At 30.7% G+C, this 17,509-nt stretch overlaps 1 protein-coding gene across 2 annotated transcripts in view; it reads right to left on the minus strand.

Annotated features, from left to right (window-relative positions):
* LOC117172400 (protein charlatan) overlaps positions 1-17,509 on the minus strand; it is a 480,082-nt gene that overhangs the window by 156,551 nt on the left and 306,022 nt on the right. For both annotated transcript variants that reach the window (XM_033360289.1, XM_033360290.1), the window contains one exon: positions 5,122-5,185. The gene's annotated coding sequence lies outside the window, so the exon portion shown is untranslated. The remainder of the gene's footprint in view (positions 1-5,121; positions 5,186-17,509) is intronic.

A 17,509-nucleotide genomic window follows, 5' to 3' on the forward strand; every position in this document is an offset into this window, starting at 1 on the left:
GCTCTACTTCTCCTCACCCACTATGCTCTCACTCCACTTTTCATCTGTCACAATGGACACTGGTTCCTCAACTCCGTCCTTCATATCCTTTCATCCACATTCACCTTTCGAAGCTGTAACCTCACTCCTATCACCCTATTTTCCTCTCCTTTCCCCTCTTCTTACTTTTTTCTTTACTTTCTTTAATTTTCCATCAGCTACATTCTTCCCCCCGCTCTCGTTTTTTTTCAAAACATTTTGCTACACAAAAACAATATACCAAAAACTGAATGCTAAGACAACGTAGTAATTAAAATGGTCACAAAAATTACCTAAAGACACTTGGGGGTCGTGGATAAATTACGTTACAAATTTTTTATTTCACCCTCCCCGTTCTGCATCCAAAAGTGACAGCCGTTGGGTAAACACGAATTTGACGTTTATTTTGCGTTTATTCGTCATAGATAAATGTTCTACAAAATAATTACATTTTAAACAAAATGATTGAATTTTTAACAAAATAATAAAACTTTCAATAGATTTCGATACATTTTCTACCGAAGATGAATTTGTAATCAAGTAGTTCAAATATCAACTGAAAAAGCTATGTTTTCAATAAAAAATATAAATGTAAAATTATAAGTTTCAAAAATAAATTTTCAAAATAAAAAGAATTCTCAATAAGTTGAATTAAAACAAAAACTACGAATTTTCAACAAAATACATGAATATTCTACAAAATAGTTGAATTTTGAAATTCAAAACGATCAATTTTTCAAATACAAGTGAAATAGTTCGATTTTCAGATGGAAAATTAATTTTTAAACCACAAAAAAATCAGTTTGAACGAAATACATAAGTTTTCAACTCATTCGTGGCATTTTGAAGTCAAAAAGATTAATTTTTTAGAAAAAAAAGATGAATTTTCGAACAAAAAATAAAATTTTCAATTTCAAAAAGTATTTTTCAACCCAAAATGGAATAGTTAAATGTTCATATAAAACAATTTGTATTTGGATACAAATTGTTTTAAATTTGTTTTGTTTTATTTTGTTTTGTTTTAAATTGTTTTTAAAAAACGAAGTTTTAACCACATAAGTGATTTTTCAACCCAATTGATCAATTTCTAATAAAAAAGAATTCATTTTCTATCAACAAGATTTATTTTCTACCAAAAAATAGAATTTTTAACCTAAAAACTGAATTTTCTACTAGCAAAGATCAATTTTCAACTTAAAAAATCCATTCTGAACCAAAAATTGAATAGTTAAATTTTCAGTTTGAAAAATTAATTCACAATAAAAAAAATAATTTTTCAACAAAATAGTTAAATTTTTAACCAATGATATACATTTTCAACAACAATGATAAATCATCAACAAAAAATCGAAAAAGAGATCACATTGAACCAAATGATTGCTCTTATACCAAAAATGTTAATTTTCTACGAAAAAAATGAATTTTCAACAAAGTAATTGAACTTTTAATAAATTAGAATCAATTTTTTACAAAGAGTTGAATTTTGAAAAATTAATTTTCAAAAAACTAAGAATCTTTAAGAATTTTAATTCAACCAAAAATGACGATTTTTTAACAAAGTACATGAATTTTCTATAAATTAGTTGAATTTTTAAATTATAAACAATTAATTTACAACAAAAATTGGAATAGTTAAATTTTCAGAAAAAAATTATGTTTTAAACCAAAAAAAAACTACATTTTAACGAAATACATGAATTTTCAAACCAACTGTTTCATTTTGAAGCAAAAAATACTAATTATCTGCAAAAAAGTTCAATTTTCAATCCGAAAATATGTTCAGTTAAAATTTAAACGACAAATGCTCAATTTATAATTTAAAAAATTAATTTTGAACCAAAAATTGAATAGTTTAATTTTCAGAAAAAAATTAATTTTGAAGAAGAAAAAACAAAGTTTCAAGAAAATAGTAGTTCAATTTTCACCAAAAATACAATTTTTTTAAACTCAGAAGAATGATTTTCTATAGAAAGAACTTTAAAAACAATTATTGAATTTTCAAATACATAGTAAAATTTTGAATCAGACGAGATGAATTCCGACCCAAAAAAATAATAGATATTAAGCAAAAAAAAAAACTTTTCCCCAGAACAAAGTTATATTTTCATGTTGGGTTCTATTAATTAAACTCTATTAAACAGGGGGAAAAGAAGAATTCTTTAAAAAAGAGAAAAAACTAAAAATATAAAAGTGATTTTCGAATTTATTAATTTATGATTGAAATATATCGTTGCAGGGTCATCTTTCGCAAAATTCGGAAAATTTGTCAAAAATTTCTGATTAGAAAACGTGTCTAAGTTTATCTTAGTTCCTAACGTTACTTCCACAACCTCCCCCGCCGATAACCAACCATAGTTTTTTGGTACGACCCCCTCAAATTGGTAACGTAGTTTATGAATGGTCCCTGGAAGTTTCTGAAATTTTCTGCATATCACTATTCTGGACCACTAGAAATCTTTGAAGGTGCAGTGAATGAAAAAAATTAATACACTTTTTTTAACCCAGTGATCATTTAAAATTACACATTTTCTTTAGGGGTAAAATTATCTTATTTATCAATATTTTAAATTGCACAATAAAAGAAATTCTTTAACTTAAATTCTACTCGTTCTTGTGTTACTGTTTCAATTATTGTAATTGATTACCATGATATTCTCACTGAAGGCAACTAATTAGAGCATGGAGATTATAAGGATCGGAATATTGCTCAAGAATAAATTTGTGGACCACCTTGATTCATACAAGTAAAATCGAAAAAAAAGTTCGTCTCCAACGACGGTTTGATAGAATCATAACTGAACTTCTTCTTACGGCTGTGCGTCTTGTACACTCTACCTCAAAATTAATGAAATTTTGAAAAGATTTCTGAAAATCAGCTAAATGTGCTAATTAATAGTTTTATCTAATTTCAAAAATATATCAAGTTTATACAACTTTTTATTTCACCGAAGTATTTATGTAACCGAAACATTCATTTAATCCATTAATATATTTTTAATATTTTTCCATTACCCTTAAATTAACGTTGAAGTTATTATGCTGTGTGTGTTTTAAAACCTTGAGAGACGCATTAACATTTTGCAAAAAAATCTTTTCAAAAATTCTAGGAAGTCGTTCACTGCGGACATTCATAAGTCCGTTCAGTTTTTCAGACAATTAATCATTAATTATTGGGTGGGGAAAGCAAAGTTTTAAGGAACTACATAATTTCCATTTCTTTTTATGATCTCTTGCCATTTTTTCACCAACTTCATTATACCGCATTCGTAAAAAGTCTGGGTTTTTTTTATGAAAAGCGGATAGGTGATTTTTGAAACTCTTCTCATCAGTACAGGTTTTTCCATTTTGCCGAAAAAAAAATGGTGAAACTATCATGTTTTGCCTCATCCTCCATATGCACATCCTTTAGCACCCTCTGATTTCCATTTCTTCTGATCGTCAGAAAATTCTTTGAATGCAAAAACTTTCACTGATGAGGAGAGTGTAAAAAATCATCTAAGTTCGTTTTTTATCAAAAATCCCAGACTTTTTACGAAGTTGGTAAAAGATGGGAAGAGGACATATAGAGAAATTGAAATTATGTAATTGAGTAAACTTTGCTTTCTCTATGCAATAAATAATGATCAATTGTCTGCAAAAAACCCAAAAAGACTTATTTGCCAACCTAGTATAAAAATAGGCTATATACCAAACCTTTTTTGTAGGCGCATGTCATCAACTTTGTCTAACTTTTATAATTAAAAGGTCCGCGGTCGAAACCTGTTAACTGAAATATCAGTGATTTGACAGGATGAAGGAAAATTGTTTTTATTTTTGCAATTTTCAACATTTTTAAAACAGTAAAATGTTTTTCGTTCATTTACTACAGAAAAAAATACAAGTTAGTTTTATAACATTTGAATCAAGATGTGTTCTACCGCTGGATTTCTATTTTTTCCCGGGTTCGCATTTTTCTGCCGAACTTAGATGTATTTGCAAAAAATTTAAATAGTTAATTGCAAAAATTTGCTGAGGGTTAATTATCGACAGGCATCGCTAACCTTCGTCTTTACAGCGACCTATAGACGACAAAATTGAAGATGACGTAAAAGTAGCCACAAAAAACTTTGAACACACACATGCACTTAACTACACACACTCACACACCCACACACTGACATGCGTCTCGTCAGCCTATTCTACGAGTAAACGGTGACGATGTGAGAAAAAGTACGAATTTCCCATGAAACGCCATAAGCAATTAACAGGTTTAGACCGCGGACTTATGCTCTCGATACCAAAACGCGATTTTCGAAAATTCATTTAAGAAAAACTAAAAGGCATTTTGCCGTCTCGCTTGCGGGATATTAACTGCACATAAAAAATGTTTCAGAAAACAAAAAGAACTCAATGTCGCAAAAAATGTCAGTTAACAGGTTTATACCGCGCACCCTTCAATTGATCGCCATTATGTTCTCACTCGTAGCAACCAATTAGAGCACAGAGATCATAAAGATCTGAATATATCTCAGGTGTAAATTTGTGGGCCACCTTAATAAATGCCCATGGAATATTGATTCGCTGAGGTGATCGCTCGTCTTGGAATATCGATCGGTTCGAAATAAAAGGTGAGTGGAAAGTACCTGGGTCGTTCGACACGGATCAAGGACCAACGTTCTACCTGGCGAACTTGTTTACTCTGTTGCAAGTTCGCCATTTGGAAAAAAAGTCACGCATGCACTCACGCAGGTAGCTGGCAGACGTATGCGATTCCGGTGACTGGTGTGTTACACTTATAGTACTTACACTGCGATAAGGGCTATAAGTGTGGCTGTAAGCATAAGTTGGTATCTACTCGGTGGCGTGCACGTTGTACGTATCACGGTTGGCTGAAATAACAGTTTTTTGCACGGGCTAACAATTACGGCCGTTTATCTCGTACACTTAATAGCTCCTGCGAGTCACGGCCCCAGCGGTGCCGAGATAGATAGCCGTTGGTCTACGCGTTTACCTACCAATGCACTTATGCTACTTGCACTCGCAAGGACCCACTTATGCCGAGATAATGAGGCGACAATTATCGAAAATACTATTGCTTTTTACAATGGGTGATCGATTTCTTACCACTTTCCGATGAACGATGCTGTAAAGGAAGCTGCAAGTGTCTTCAGGAAGGAGGCAATCTTTCCTGTAATAGAGAAGAGGAGTAATGTGTAATTACAAAATTGTTCAGTTCAAGGTTTGCGACATTCAGGTTGCACACTAGGGTGATTCACAAATGCATGGTAAATTTTTTTTCATGCTAGAGGGAAACTATCCCCTCCCCATTTCATTCCGATTTCGAAAAAAATTCTCTATTTTTTTATTTTTTTATTTTATTTTAACAGGTGCCGGTTTTGACTTAAAGTTTCGCATATAAAATGCATGGGGAAAAATCACTTTTTTGAGTTTTTGGAATATTTATCTACATTGGTTAATTAATTAGCAATCATTTAAAGAAATGTAATTTGTTCTGAATCTGCTCGTCTGAAGAATTTCAGCTGTTGTCAGTAATTTTGATGAATGTTCTAATATCAGTTGGTTAGGAGATATTCAAAAGTGAACATTTTAGTCCTTTTGTCTTAAACTTCCATAACTTTGGGGATTTTAATGATATTGCGGTCTATTTTTTTAATTATCATCAATAGGACGAATTTTTATACAAATATTTTTTTTAATTGCAAAAACTTCTTGGATTTTTCAAAACCTATTTTTAAAACTGAATTTTTGAAGAAAAAAAAAACAGTTTTTATTTTCTTCATTTTTAATATAGATAGCTTACAATTTCCTCTACATCGTGAATATCAAAATGGGATCTTCCATAGTTTTTGAGAAATAATTAGGAATGTACGCCAAAATGATGCAAACGATGTGAAAAGCCATATAAACAATACGCGAACAATAGAGACCCCAGCCTCAGAGAGTCTGAAATCTAAAATTAGTTTTTGATAAATCCCAGAAGTTTTTTAAAATTCATTGTTAAAAAAATATGCTTTCAAAACTGCGCCCTCTTACGAATAATTAAAATAATATATACCTCAATATCATTAAAATCCCTAATCTTATGGATGTTTAAGAAAAAATAACCAACATTTTCAATTTTGAATATCTCCTAAGTTTTTATTTTATCGACAATTATTTTTAGTTTTTTCCTTTCATCACCTTAAATGATTAAAGACCGGATATTATAATTTCAATCAGAGTTACTGACCATAGCAGAAATTCTTCAGATTATTTTAAATGAAATTGCTACGGTATATTTCCAAATCAGAAGCCTTCCAACTATTTCATTTATAAGAGTTTAAATTTTTTAATTTTTCAATATGACGGTATTTAATTAACATTTGGTTAGAATGTTCAGAGTTTCCATTTTATAAATATACATCCAGTCAAAATAAAGATTAAAATATCAAATTTTAAAATCAAAAGCTTCTCCCTGCATGTTTTTTAAAGGGTTTGCTGCTAAAAACATTTTAGAATAGTTAAGAATATTTTAGAACATTTCAGAAGTTTGTAGAGTATATACAAAATAAATTTTTGTTAATATTCTAAGAAATAAAGATTCCTGAACATCCTATAATATTCTAGAATACTCTAGAAAGTTCCACAATTTACAAACAATTTAATTACAGAACATTACAGAAAATTCTAATAGATTCAAAAAATTTCTGGATTATTTTATAAAATGTTCAAGAAAATTGCAAAACATTTTTAAAAAACGCAGAATATTCCAGAGTATCACAGAAAATTCTAAAATCATCAAAAATATTTAAGAATGTTAAACTTCACAACTTTATAGAAAATTTCAGCTAATTCAATAAAAGTCAAAAACATTCAAAAATGTGAGGGCCGTTTAAATATTAAATACAATGAAACCCTTCCAGAGCCCTCCCTTCTATAGCCCTTCAGAGAATCGACGCCACGCCGGAGATAGGTTTCGAGCGTGAACAAACAAAAGCGTAGCGGGCTATAATGAGTTAGTTCCCACCTAACCTCAGCCCCAAAATCGGCGCTATAGAAGAGTTTCACTAAATACTTTTTCTGGAAATTTAGATCCCCCACTCCTCTAGCAACAATGTAACGATTTTTTGGTGTAGTTCTGTATTTATTTTGCATTAGCGTGACCTATAGATGATGACCTATCGACATATGGATGATCCTCAGATAAGACGGAACATAATCCTTGAACTTAAATGTCAAAAATCTAAATATTTTAAAAACATTAAATACAGAAAATCTAGAACATCCTAATATATTTTACAAAGTTTTAGCAAATCCAGGACTTTCAAAAATATTTTAGAAACAGAAAAATTTTCACAAACATTTCAGAAAATCCCAGAAGAAATATGAAGGACATTTTTACGATTGCAGAATATTCTACAATCTTGATTAAAAGCTCGCTAGCTATAAGCTGGGTTCAAACAACAAGTTATATTCAAAAATAACTGTTAAAACTTTCAGAAATCAGAGTTGAACCATCTTAAAAGCAACTACCAAGTAAAGAATATGCGTTAGTTTAACCAACATTTTTGTTTGCTTAAATATGTTAATTAGAAGCTCTTTACTTTCTCATTAAGAATAAAATAAATTCGCCGCTAATAACCAACACGAGAAACTACTTACTTATAAACATTTATGAATAAAAGATTATTATAAATTATTAATATTTAATAAAAACTGATTGATTTATGGCCCATATATCATCACTAATTGAGGAGTAAGCAAAGAAAACCTGGCAAATCCATGTAAACCTATTTGCTTCTGAAAGTATCCTGTGTTTTTATTTTATCTAAATGGATTTATCAGGGTTTTTCGCTAACCTCCTGCACACAGAAAACAGATTCGTGAAATTTAAAACACGATCATGTACAAGAAGTTCAGTCCAATCAACATGTTTTTTCATACATTTGTAAAGTTTGTTAAAAGTTGCAGGTGAAATATGTACAGAAAATCAATAGATTACAAAGTGTATACAAATTTTCACTCATAACATTCCCGGTTATTCCTCGATTTTTCTCCGATTAAAAATATTAAATATCCTCTTACTAAAAACACAAATAAAACATATCTATCATAATTTTGCATATGCTTATGTGGGTTTTAATGTGTAATTTGATATATTATGATGTCCTATAATATTAAAAAACAAAATAATATTTTTGTCCATATTTAACCAATAATCCGTTAATACCAAAGAAATTAAAAATAATGTCAGGTATAATAATTTTCATCAATAATCTCAAGCGAATAGCTCCATAACTAAGTTTAGCATGGTTCAAAACGATTTACATATCTATAGTTTTGATTTTTAAAAAGTGAGCATTAAGTGATTATAATTCCGTGAAAACCCCAAAACGTTGAAAAAATCAGTTGTTTGCCAACAAAATTTGATTATTTTGTTCGTTTTTTGAGAATAATACGACTGTTTCAACAACTTTCAAACTATTTACTCGGCATTGTCATCAAAGTGAACCTATTTTCCTGGTTATCACGATTAATAAAAAAATATCACATTTTCGAAAACTTTTAACCTGATTCCCGCTTCAAAAATCCATTCCCGGATTTACTTTAATCCTCAGCTATCTCCCGGTTCGCCCTATTTGTAGATACAATTTTTTATAAAATAAATCCAAATCATACAGTGCAAAAATGATCTAAAACGGTTTTAAAATTATTATTCCCAGCAAATTTTTATCCGGCAGAACCTTTTATAAAGAGACATCTGCGCATGATTTTTGAAGTGAATCCTTAAGCAAAAAATTTTGAAAGAAAGGTCCTTCGGCAGTTCTATCCTTCTTATATATAGTTTTTTCCTTAACTAAATCAAATGGAACAAATCCACTTCTTGAATGTGCAATCACGAGCTACGAATCATAAAAATTTCCATCCCCAAGGTTGGGGCGTGTCCAGTTTGTATCTGAGATCCAAGGGATGACCATCCTCGATGTCCAGGGGTTGACGATGGCCCCCTCCCCATTTTTATATATACAATTTTATACCTCTGACCATCGCACCTCTTTGGTGGGAACGAAAACCTGATTGCGGGAATCGCGGCCAGCAGGTTCCATTCTTCCGTTCTCTCTCATTGAGAAGTAGAGGCCGAAAAGTGCGACCAGCGACCTATGCTGTCCAGTTAGACATATGGACGCCGCGATCAGCCCGTCATGGGAAACCAGACGAACCGGACGACCTGGTCAGCGGAACTGCTTTTGATAAAATAAAGCGGCTACCACGTGGATGTGGAAGAATCTCGTGGACGTTCTTCCAGAACCAGATTTTGCTGACATACGTCATTTATGTATACGTATAGGTATATATGTGGAAAAAGACAGAGAGACAGACGGACAGGCACGCACGTGGCGTGACAATGCAAGAGGAGAGCATGTAGCACGTACCAGTTTCATATACATATTATGTGTATTATGTACTAAGGGCATGCGCTAACGGCAAATTGTAGTCACTATAGTGCAATCGACAGTTAACGCCTTCGAAAACTTCCACGACGGTTAGCCGAGCAGCATGCCATCCGGTTTTTGAAGTTTTCAAGCGAATGCTAAACACAAGCGCATTTTACCGTTGCAGTCAACGTAAATCTGCTCAAAGAGCGTAAAGCTTTCCAGTCTAAACTCCTAATCGTTTTGATAACGCAGAACCGTTTGAAATTATTAGTTAGATCTCAATCTTGGAACATGGAAAGCGATTGAATACTGTTTTGACAATTGTACTCTATACATTTCTGCGAGAGAAATACTCATCCAAAGTATATAGAGTTGAATGCATACTCCACTTTTTTTGAGTGACAATTTTGACTATTTCACTCGATATTGAGTCCTAATGTTCACCCTTTTACACATAGTGAGAGATTTCTCTATTTAGTAGAGGGTGAGCAATTCAATTGAAGGAAAAGTGGAAGGCGCCGGACGTCGCCTCATAGCTGATGTGGAAAATTTCGAAACTTTCTCCTGCTAAGAGTGGAATCTCATATTAACTATTAATGGACACACCTTCAAATACACTTTAAGATATTTTTGGCTTAAAAAAATCATGAGTGATTTTGAAACAGTAGAAAATCGAACAAAAATATCTCTAAAACCTAAGTGATAATTCAACTATTAAAAAAAGGACAAAACGGCATAGAGAATCAGAAAAAAATGAGAAAATCCGTGGGGTGTGAGACAACCCTTGTGACCGTTAAGAGTTAAATATATTGAAGTTTTAATATTTATTTATAATTTACATTGTTAAAACTTTATGTTGTTTTATGTACACAATGTGTAGTTTCCAAAACCGAGCATTGATATGGTACCTCACATGTATTAGAATTTTGCAGTACAAGTCCAGTAGCCAGTAAGATTTCTGTATCATGTTTTCGGCTGGATATGTCGACACTTATTGATGGAATTCAAGGAATTTAAGGAATTTGTGAAGTTTACCGAACTTAAGAAATTCAAGGCATTCAGAAAATTCATATAACACCCGGAATTCACGGATTTCCTGAAATTCGCGGATTCACAGAATTTACGGAATTCAACAAATTTATGTAACGCCCTCAATTCACGGATTTCTTGGAATTCACACAATTCATTCTTGAATTCACGGAATTCATGGAATCTCATGAATTCACGGTAACCAAGAGATTCACAGAATTTACGGAATTCAACGAATTTACGGAATCCAAATAATTTACGGAATTAATGAAATTCACGGAATCCATAGAATTTACGGAATAAATGGAATTTTCGAGATTCGCCAGATTCATGGAAGTCACGGAATTAGCGGTTTTCACAGAGTTTACAGAATTTACGGAATTCAATTAATTCAACACATTCATAGAAATTCGCGAAATTCATGGGATTCACAGAATTCATGAAATTCATGAAATTTACGAAATTTGAGGAAGTCACGGAATTCAAGAAATTCAAGGAATTCATTGAATTCATGAAATTAAAGGAATTCGTAGAATTTATTAAATTCAAGATGGAAATTCACGGAATGCATTCCCTGAATTCCGTGAAATCATTGCATTTCCAAATATCCTTGAAGCTCCGTGAATTTCTTGATTTCCGGAATTCTTTAGATATCACGAATTATTTGAGTTCGTAAATCCCATGTTTGAAATTTTGCCTTACGCTTGCATTACAGAAGTATTGTAAAAGTGTTGTAGAATTTCAAACATTTTTAACAGTGTATAACAAAGCAAAATTTTAGAGAAAATAAATTCTTTATTATAAATTATTTTACATTATGATATTATTAGTATCACTATTATTTTTTATTTATTTATATAAAAATAAACTTCTTTAGTCTTATACAATATATATTAAGAAACAACATTGTGCGCAGCAAGTGGCTTCTCACAATTATTGTTTATTATATTAAAGTACTCACATTAATTTATAATCTACAACAAGGAAAAAGTTTATAGAAAATAAATTCTGTATGTGCTGAAAAAAGGCAGCATCGGCAGGCTAGCATGAGGCGCGCGGGCGCTTTTTAGGGGTTAAAGAATGCACCTGCGACTTTTAAACTTTTACAGCATGTTTTTGGATTGACAAGCTTCCAATTTAAGCAAAAAATAAAAAAATAAATATAGATTTTTTTGAAGCTGTTACATAGGTCTATTAATTCACAAACATTTCAGATAGATTTTAAAGGCTGAACAAATAATTCAACGATATCACAAAGATTTCAAAGATTTTGGATAGATTTAAAAGGTTTCACAGAAACCTCAATAATTTGTCAGAGATTTCACAAAGATTCCAATAATTGCACAAATATTGCTGAATATTTCAAAAATATCTCAAATATTTCGCAAAGATTTTTAAAGAATTCACGAAGATTTTACAAAGATTTCAATGATTTTCCAAAGATTTCACAAAGATTGGGAATATTTCGCAAACATTTCATATAGACTAAAAAGATTGTACAAATACTTCAGTTATTTCACGAAGATTTTTAGAGTGACTTTAAAGAGAGAACCAATATTTCAATGATTTCTAAAAGATTTATTGATAAAGATTTCCGATTTAAATGATTTCCAAATATTGCACAAAGATTTAAATAACTTCACAAATGTTACAAAATATTTAAAAAATTTGGAAAACGTTCCAACGATTCGGCAAATTTGCAATGATTTCCCAAAGATTAAATAAAATTTTTACAATGACTTCTATTGTTTTACAAAGATTTCAGATAGATTTCAAAGATTGCGAACACAAATTTCAAATATTTCGCGAAGTCTTCAGATCAACTTTGAAGATTGAAAAACGATTTCAATGATTTCCCAAATATTTCAATAACTAAACAAATATTTCAAGTATTTCGAAAGATTTTAATTATTTCACAATTACTTCAAATAGATTACAAACAGCTAAATATTTCAATGATTTCCTAAAGAATAAAAAAGATTTGAATAATTTTAACAAATATTACCAAATGTTTCGTACAGATTTTTAAAGAATTCGCAAAGATTTCACAACGATTTTCCAAAGATTGCCATCATTCCAATATTTTAAACCGCAAAATTGTAAACCTTTCGATCCGAAATAGCTAGTTTATTTGAATTTGAAATTTCTTTCAATTCAATTAAAATATAAAATAACCCTTCATTTAAAAAAGTCTAATTTAGTTTGAATTTTGATGTTTGACCTCTTTGCTTTTGAAGCAAAGAAAAATATTTATAAGACCTCAAAAATTAATCGTTTTACAATTGCGCATTCAAAACTATACTTATCAATTGAATTGATATCAATTTTTTAGTAATTTACACCCTTCGAAATGGAAAAAATTAAGAATTATATGTTAATAAAGGAGAGCTTCTTTATGGTGAATTCAATTTTATCAAATGTAAAACTGCCGTATCCTAATAAAATATCACATTATATTATTTCAAAATCAGTACCTCTTCAGAAAAGATCCATTTATCGTCTGCTATCGCGGGTCCTAGGTATGCAAAGTGGTTTAGTGTCATTATAAAAATCATCATTAATGAATTTTTAAAACTAAGTATGGTAGTTTATCGGTTGTTGGATTACTTATCGGAAAGACGAAAGAATCTTTACTTAGTTACATGCTGTTTTTAAGTAATGCGGAAGAAAATTATATCAAAAATTCATCTAAAAATGGTTTAGCATTTCTAGAACTTAAAAAAGAAAACAAATAATAACAGCCAAAAAAGGTAGGTCTAGTATTTTTCTTTATTTTTTCGTTACAAAAAAAAAACATTGTAAATATCAGCATATTTAAGTTTCGTTTAATTTGCAAGTTAAATACCAAAGTTACTAATTTAATAATACTATTGTTACTGTGATTATCATCAAATTTTTCACATACCATAGCTTTAGATCATATTGTAACCTTTATTAGTATTTGCTTAATTTTTTTTTACTTTTTAAGGTAAAATAACCTTAAACAAATAGCTTTTTATTGATTTTGTTGTATAATTGACTATGTTTGTACTTAAAAATACCACGTAACTAAAAGAAGGTTCATAACTTTTTCCGAGAATAAATCCACCATTTGATGTTCTTTCATATTTTATATTTAAAATTCTTCAATAACTATTGTCATAAGGACGAGAGCGAAACAAAGGAGCTTCCATATGGATAAAATGAATGAATTGTAGATTATTGTAAATAACAGTAATGGTCACATCGTGTTTCTGATTCAAACTCAAAAAAATTTTATGAGAAAATTTTATCCAATTTCGAGGAAATATATGTGTCAGCTGACAATTTCAAAGTCCCACTTACGACAAAACAGAACAATGCTTGGCTTCGGATTGCGATAAAAACTGTAATGCTCAATTTCAATAAAAAAATAAAAATTTGCTCCCGAAACTGAGTTTCTGAATGCGAAAAAAAGTTTGTGTATAATGAAGTATAAACCTTCGATGAATGTTGAGGTTACAATTTCACAGGTTTTCGGTAGCGATTGAAAACCAAATTTTCAATGTTTCACCAACAGAAAAACTTGTTTCCGAGATATGGGGAAGTTATAAATAAGAATTACTAATGTTTGATGCAAATAAATCCTTCTATTCCGAAAAAATCCAAATTTATTTACACAGAGCTTAGACAAACTTTACAGTTGGCAGGTAATTTTGATTTTCGCGTTCAAATGGACTACTTGCAATTTCTCGTAAAATAAACCAAAATAACTTAAAATTTAAAAAATATTAGTTATATATACATTATTATTCTACCGAAGCTTCAAACTAACTCACCCCATCTCTGAACTAACAAACTCTCTTCTGAAAAGTTCCAAACGCAAAAGAAGCTCGTTTACCAAGTCCCAAAAAAATTTTTCCCCTCCTTTAAGATTTTCGCGCAACGGTCTTCGGTCTTTCATATTGTCCGATAGGAGATGACGCAGATACTGGACACGGGTCACAGTTGAGAATTATTATTGCGAGCTTAACAAAACTCGTCCTTCTTTCTTCCATTCTCATCGTACTCTCTGAGAGTGCAGTTACTGTCCAGTTCTCACCAAAGGGGGTAATACAGCTCGACAAAACTTACAAGAAGTTACCTAGCCTCGACATCCACACATCTAAACACGTACAGGTAGAACTGTGCACATGTGGTCTACCTAGGAACCGGGGGGAGTGAGGACAGACCCATGCAACACGTGAAACTGACCAATAGATCCGGTTTAGCAAGTTTCCGGATTCCGGGGTCATCGCTGCGCGGGACCGCAACAACCTCTTCGGAAAGGGAGGCAATGAGTCCCCTCTTCTACTGGGCAACTGGGCGCCAACCCTTGCCACTTAAGACCTGCAGAGTTCAGACTGTTTAGAGTTTAGAGGTGACGGTGGGGTCCCTCCAAACCCCTGTCCTCGAGGATGTCCATCCGCATAAATTATCGCTCGTCGAAATCCGGTTTTTGATAATACCGGACACCCCACACCAACCCTAGTCACCACTATTGCATATAGACTTTACTACTTACGTGACGAGTAACCTGCTTTTTCCTGGGAGAAACTGTACTTGATTTATATTCAAGGACAGGAGTGCCCTTGGGTTATTGCCAGATGTGAACCATTTATATTTTTTAATTATTTTGTCCTTTGGAAATGTATGTATGCTTTCGATAAGCCACGCAGATGTGACTTTCTGAACCATATAGTATAATAGATAGAGTTCTATTTCCAGCAAAATAGTGATGCTTTCGATCGACACGATGCGAGAAACGAGCGACATTTTTATTTGTCTTGTTTTGAAAGCTTTAATCGGTCGATCGTTTTTTGATCGACAGACAATCATTTTGGAATTCCGAGCGACTTCGATTATCAGGTCCGAGCAATCTCAGTTTTAACATTTAAAAAGCTCAAACGACAAGAGCCCGTAATTACATTGATTTACCAATAACATACGTAGGTTTAACAACATGTTTCTGAAACCAAAAAGTTAAAATTTCTTTAATAATTACAAGGATGATTTCTTCTATTTTAAATATTGAAGTAAATATGAGGCAACTTAAAAGTTTAGATTTCAAAGGCGATTTATGGAGGTTAAAAATACAAAGTCTATATAGTTTAAATTTTTATACATTGTGACTTAAATTTATTATGTCTCTACGAAGGAGGTAAATTAATTTAAATATTGGTTTTTTTAGATACTAAGAAAAATACAAATCTCAAAGTTGACAAATTCGAATCTAATTCACTCCTTACGAAGGAAAATCACAAATGACGAATTTCTTAGAATTTTGGGACAGTAATAAGTATGCGGTTTGTTACATGTATGAAAACTCCTAATTTGAAATTTTAACTTTTAAATTAAAAGCATGACCTTTTCAAAATGGTACAGTCCTTGAATTTATTTTTTTATTAATCATACGCAGGCTGGCGACTTAATCGGTTAAAAATTTGTCATCGTTAATTGAATGTTTAAATTGAACTATTTCGTTGAGAATCCAGATATTTGGTAAAAAATCGATTTTTCTTTGGTAGAAAATAATCTTTTTTACAAGTTTACCTTCATGTTTAAAAATTCTTTTTTTTTCGGTTAAAAGTTCAAGTATTACAGTTTAATTTTTATAATTTTAGTTGAAAATTCATCTTTTAGGTCGGAAGTAAAATTACTTGCTTGAAAGTTTGACTCTATTGTAAAAAAATTAATTTTTTGATTGAAATCTGAGCTATTTAATAGAAAACTTGTTTTTCCTTTGGATGAAAAGGATTTTTTTTTAATTTAACTATTTTGTTGAAAAATTGTTTCTTTTTCGGGTGCAAATTATTTTCTTTTTTAAACTGAAAATGTAACTAATATTCTAGTTGAATATTCCGTCATTTTAGATCAAAATTCATCTCTTTGCTGGAATAATCCTTTTTTGACTAAAAATTTAATTAATCAATTTTTTGTTGAAATTGATCTTTCATTGTTGAATTAAAATTCATATTTTTTGGTAGAAATCCATGTTCTTGGTTGAAAATTCATCTCGCTGTCAAAAATTTAATTATTCTAGTGAACATTTTAGTTGAAAATTAATCGTTTTGGTTTCAAAGTCAGCTATTCCAGTTAAATATTTATATTTTTCGTGAGAAATTCATCACTTTATTTTAAAATGTGACCATTTTTTTAAAGTTAGTTTGTTTTTGTGTGGAAAGTTAGTTTTGTTAGGAAAGTAATATTTTAACTGAAAATTTAACTTATTTAAATTAATTATTACATGATTTTTGTTGAAAAATTCATCTGGTTGGTTGAAAATTAATTTTTACATAGAAGTTAATTAATTATGTTTTGGTTGACAATTTATCTTTTTTGGTGAAATTTAATTCTTTGTTGCTGGAAATTTAACTATTTCAGTTGAAGGTTGTTTGTTTTAGTTGAACAATTATCTTTTTGGTTTAAAATGCAACTATTGCAGTTGAAGATTCCTCATTTTAGTTAAAAATTTATCAGTTAGGTTAAAGCTGAACTATTTTCTTGAAAATCCGTATTTTCTTTTTTGAAAATTAATTTTTCCAACAAAAAGTTCTACACTATTCCATGTTTTCTTAAAAATTGATAGTTTTTAGTCGAAAATTTAAGTAGTTTTTTCAAAATTCATTTCATTTACAATGTTTTGCTGTGTTGCGTTAAAGAATGCTTAGAATGAACGTGGTAAATTCAAATAAATGCTTGCATTTACCGGAAAATCTAACTATTTTTAATGAATTTCATTCAAAATTTAATTGTTGGCTGTGGTTACGCGTGCCAAAATTAAGGCACGTATATGAATTATATGAGAAGATAGATCAGGGAAACGATTATTTAATTTACTAAAACAATCAACAAATTTTAATTTAATAAAAAAGCTCATTAATGCGTGAAGCCATCTTTAGTTATTAAATTCCCTTTTATTTATTTCTAACAATGTTGATTTTTTTCACTGTCTGATAAGTGATTTTGTGTATTTAATTAGTGTTTTTCCACTATTGAATAGTGGATACTTTATCTCTGAAACCCACTATTTGCTTCATGAAATTTCA

Source organism: Belonocnema kinseyi, chromosome 5 (genome assembly GCF_010883055.1).
Source record: "Belonocnema kinseyi isolate 2016_QV_RU_SX_M_011 chromosome 5, B_treatae_v1, whole genome shotgun sequence".
Classification (NCBI taxonomy): Eukaryota; Metazoa; Arthropoda; class Insecta; order Hymenoptera; family Cynipidae; genus Belonocnema; species Belonocnema kinseyi.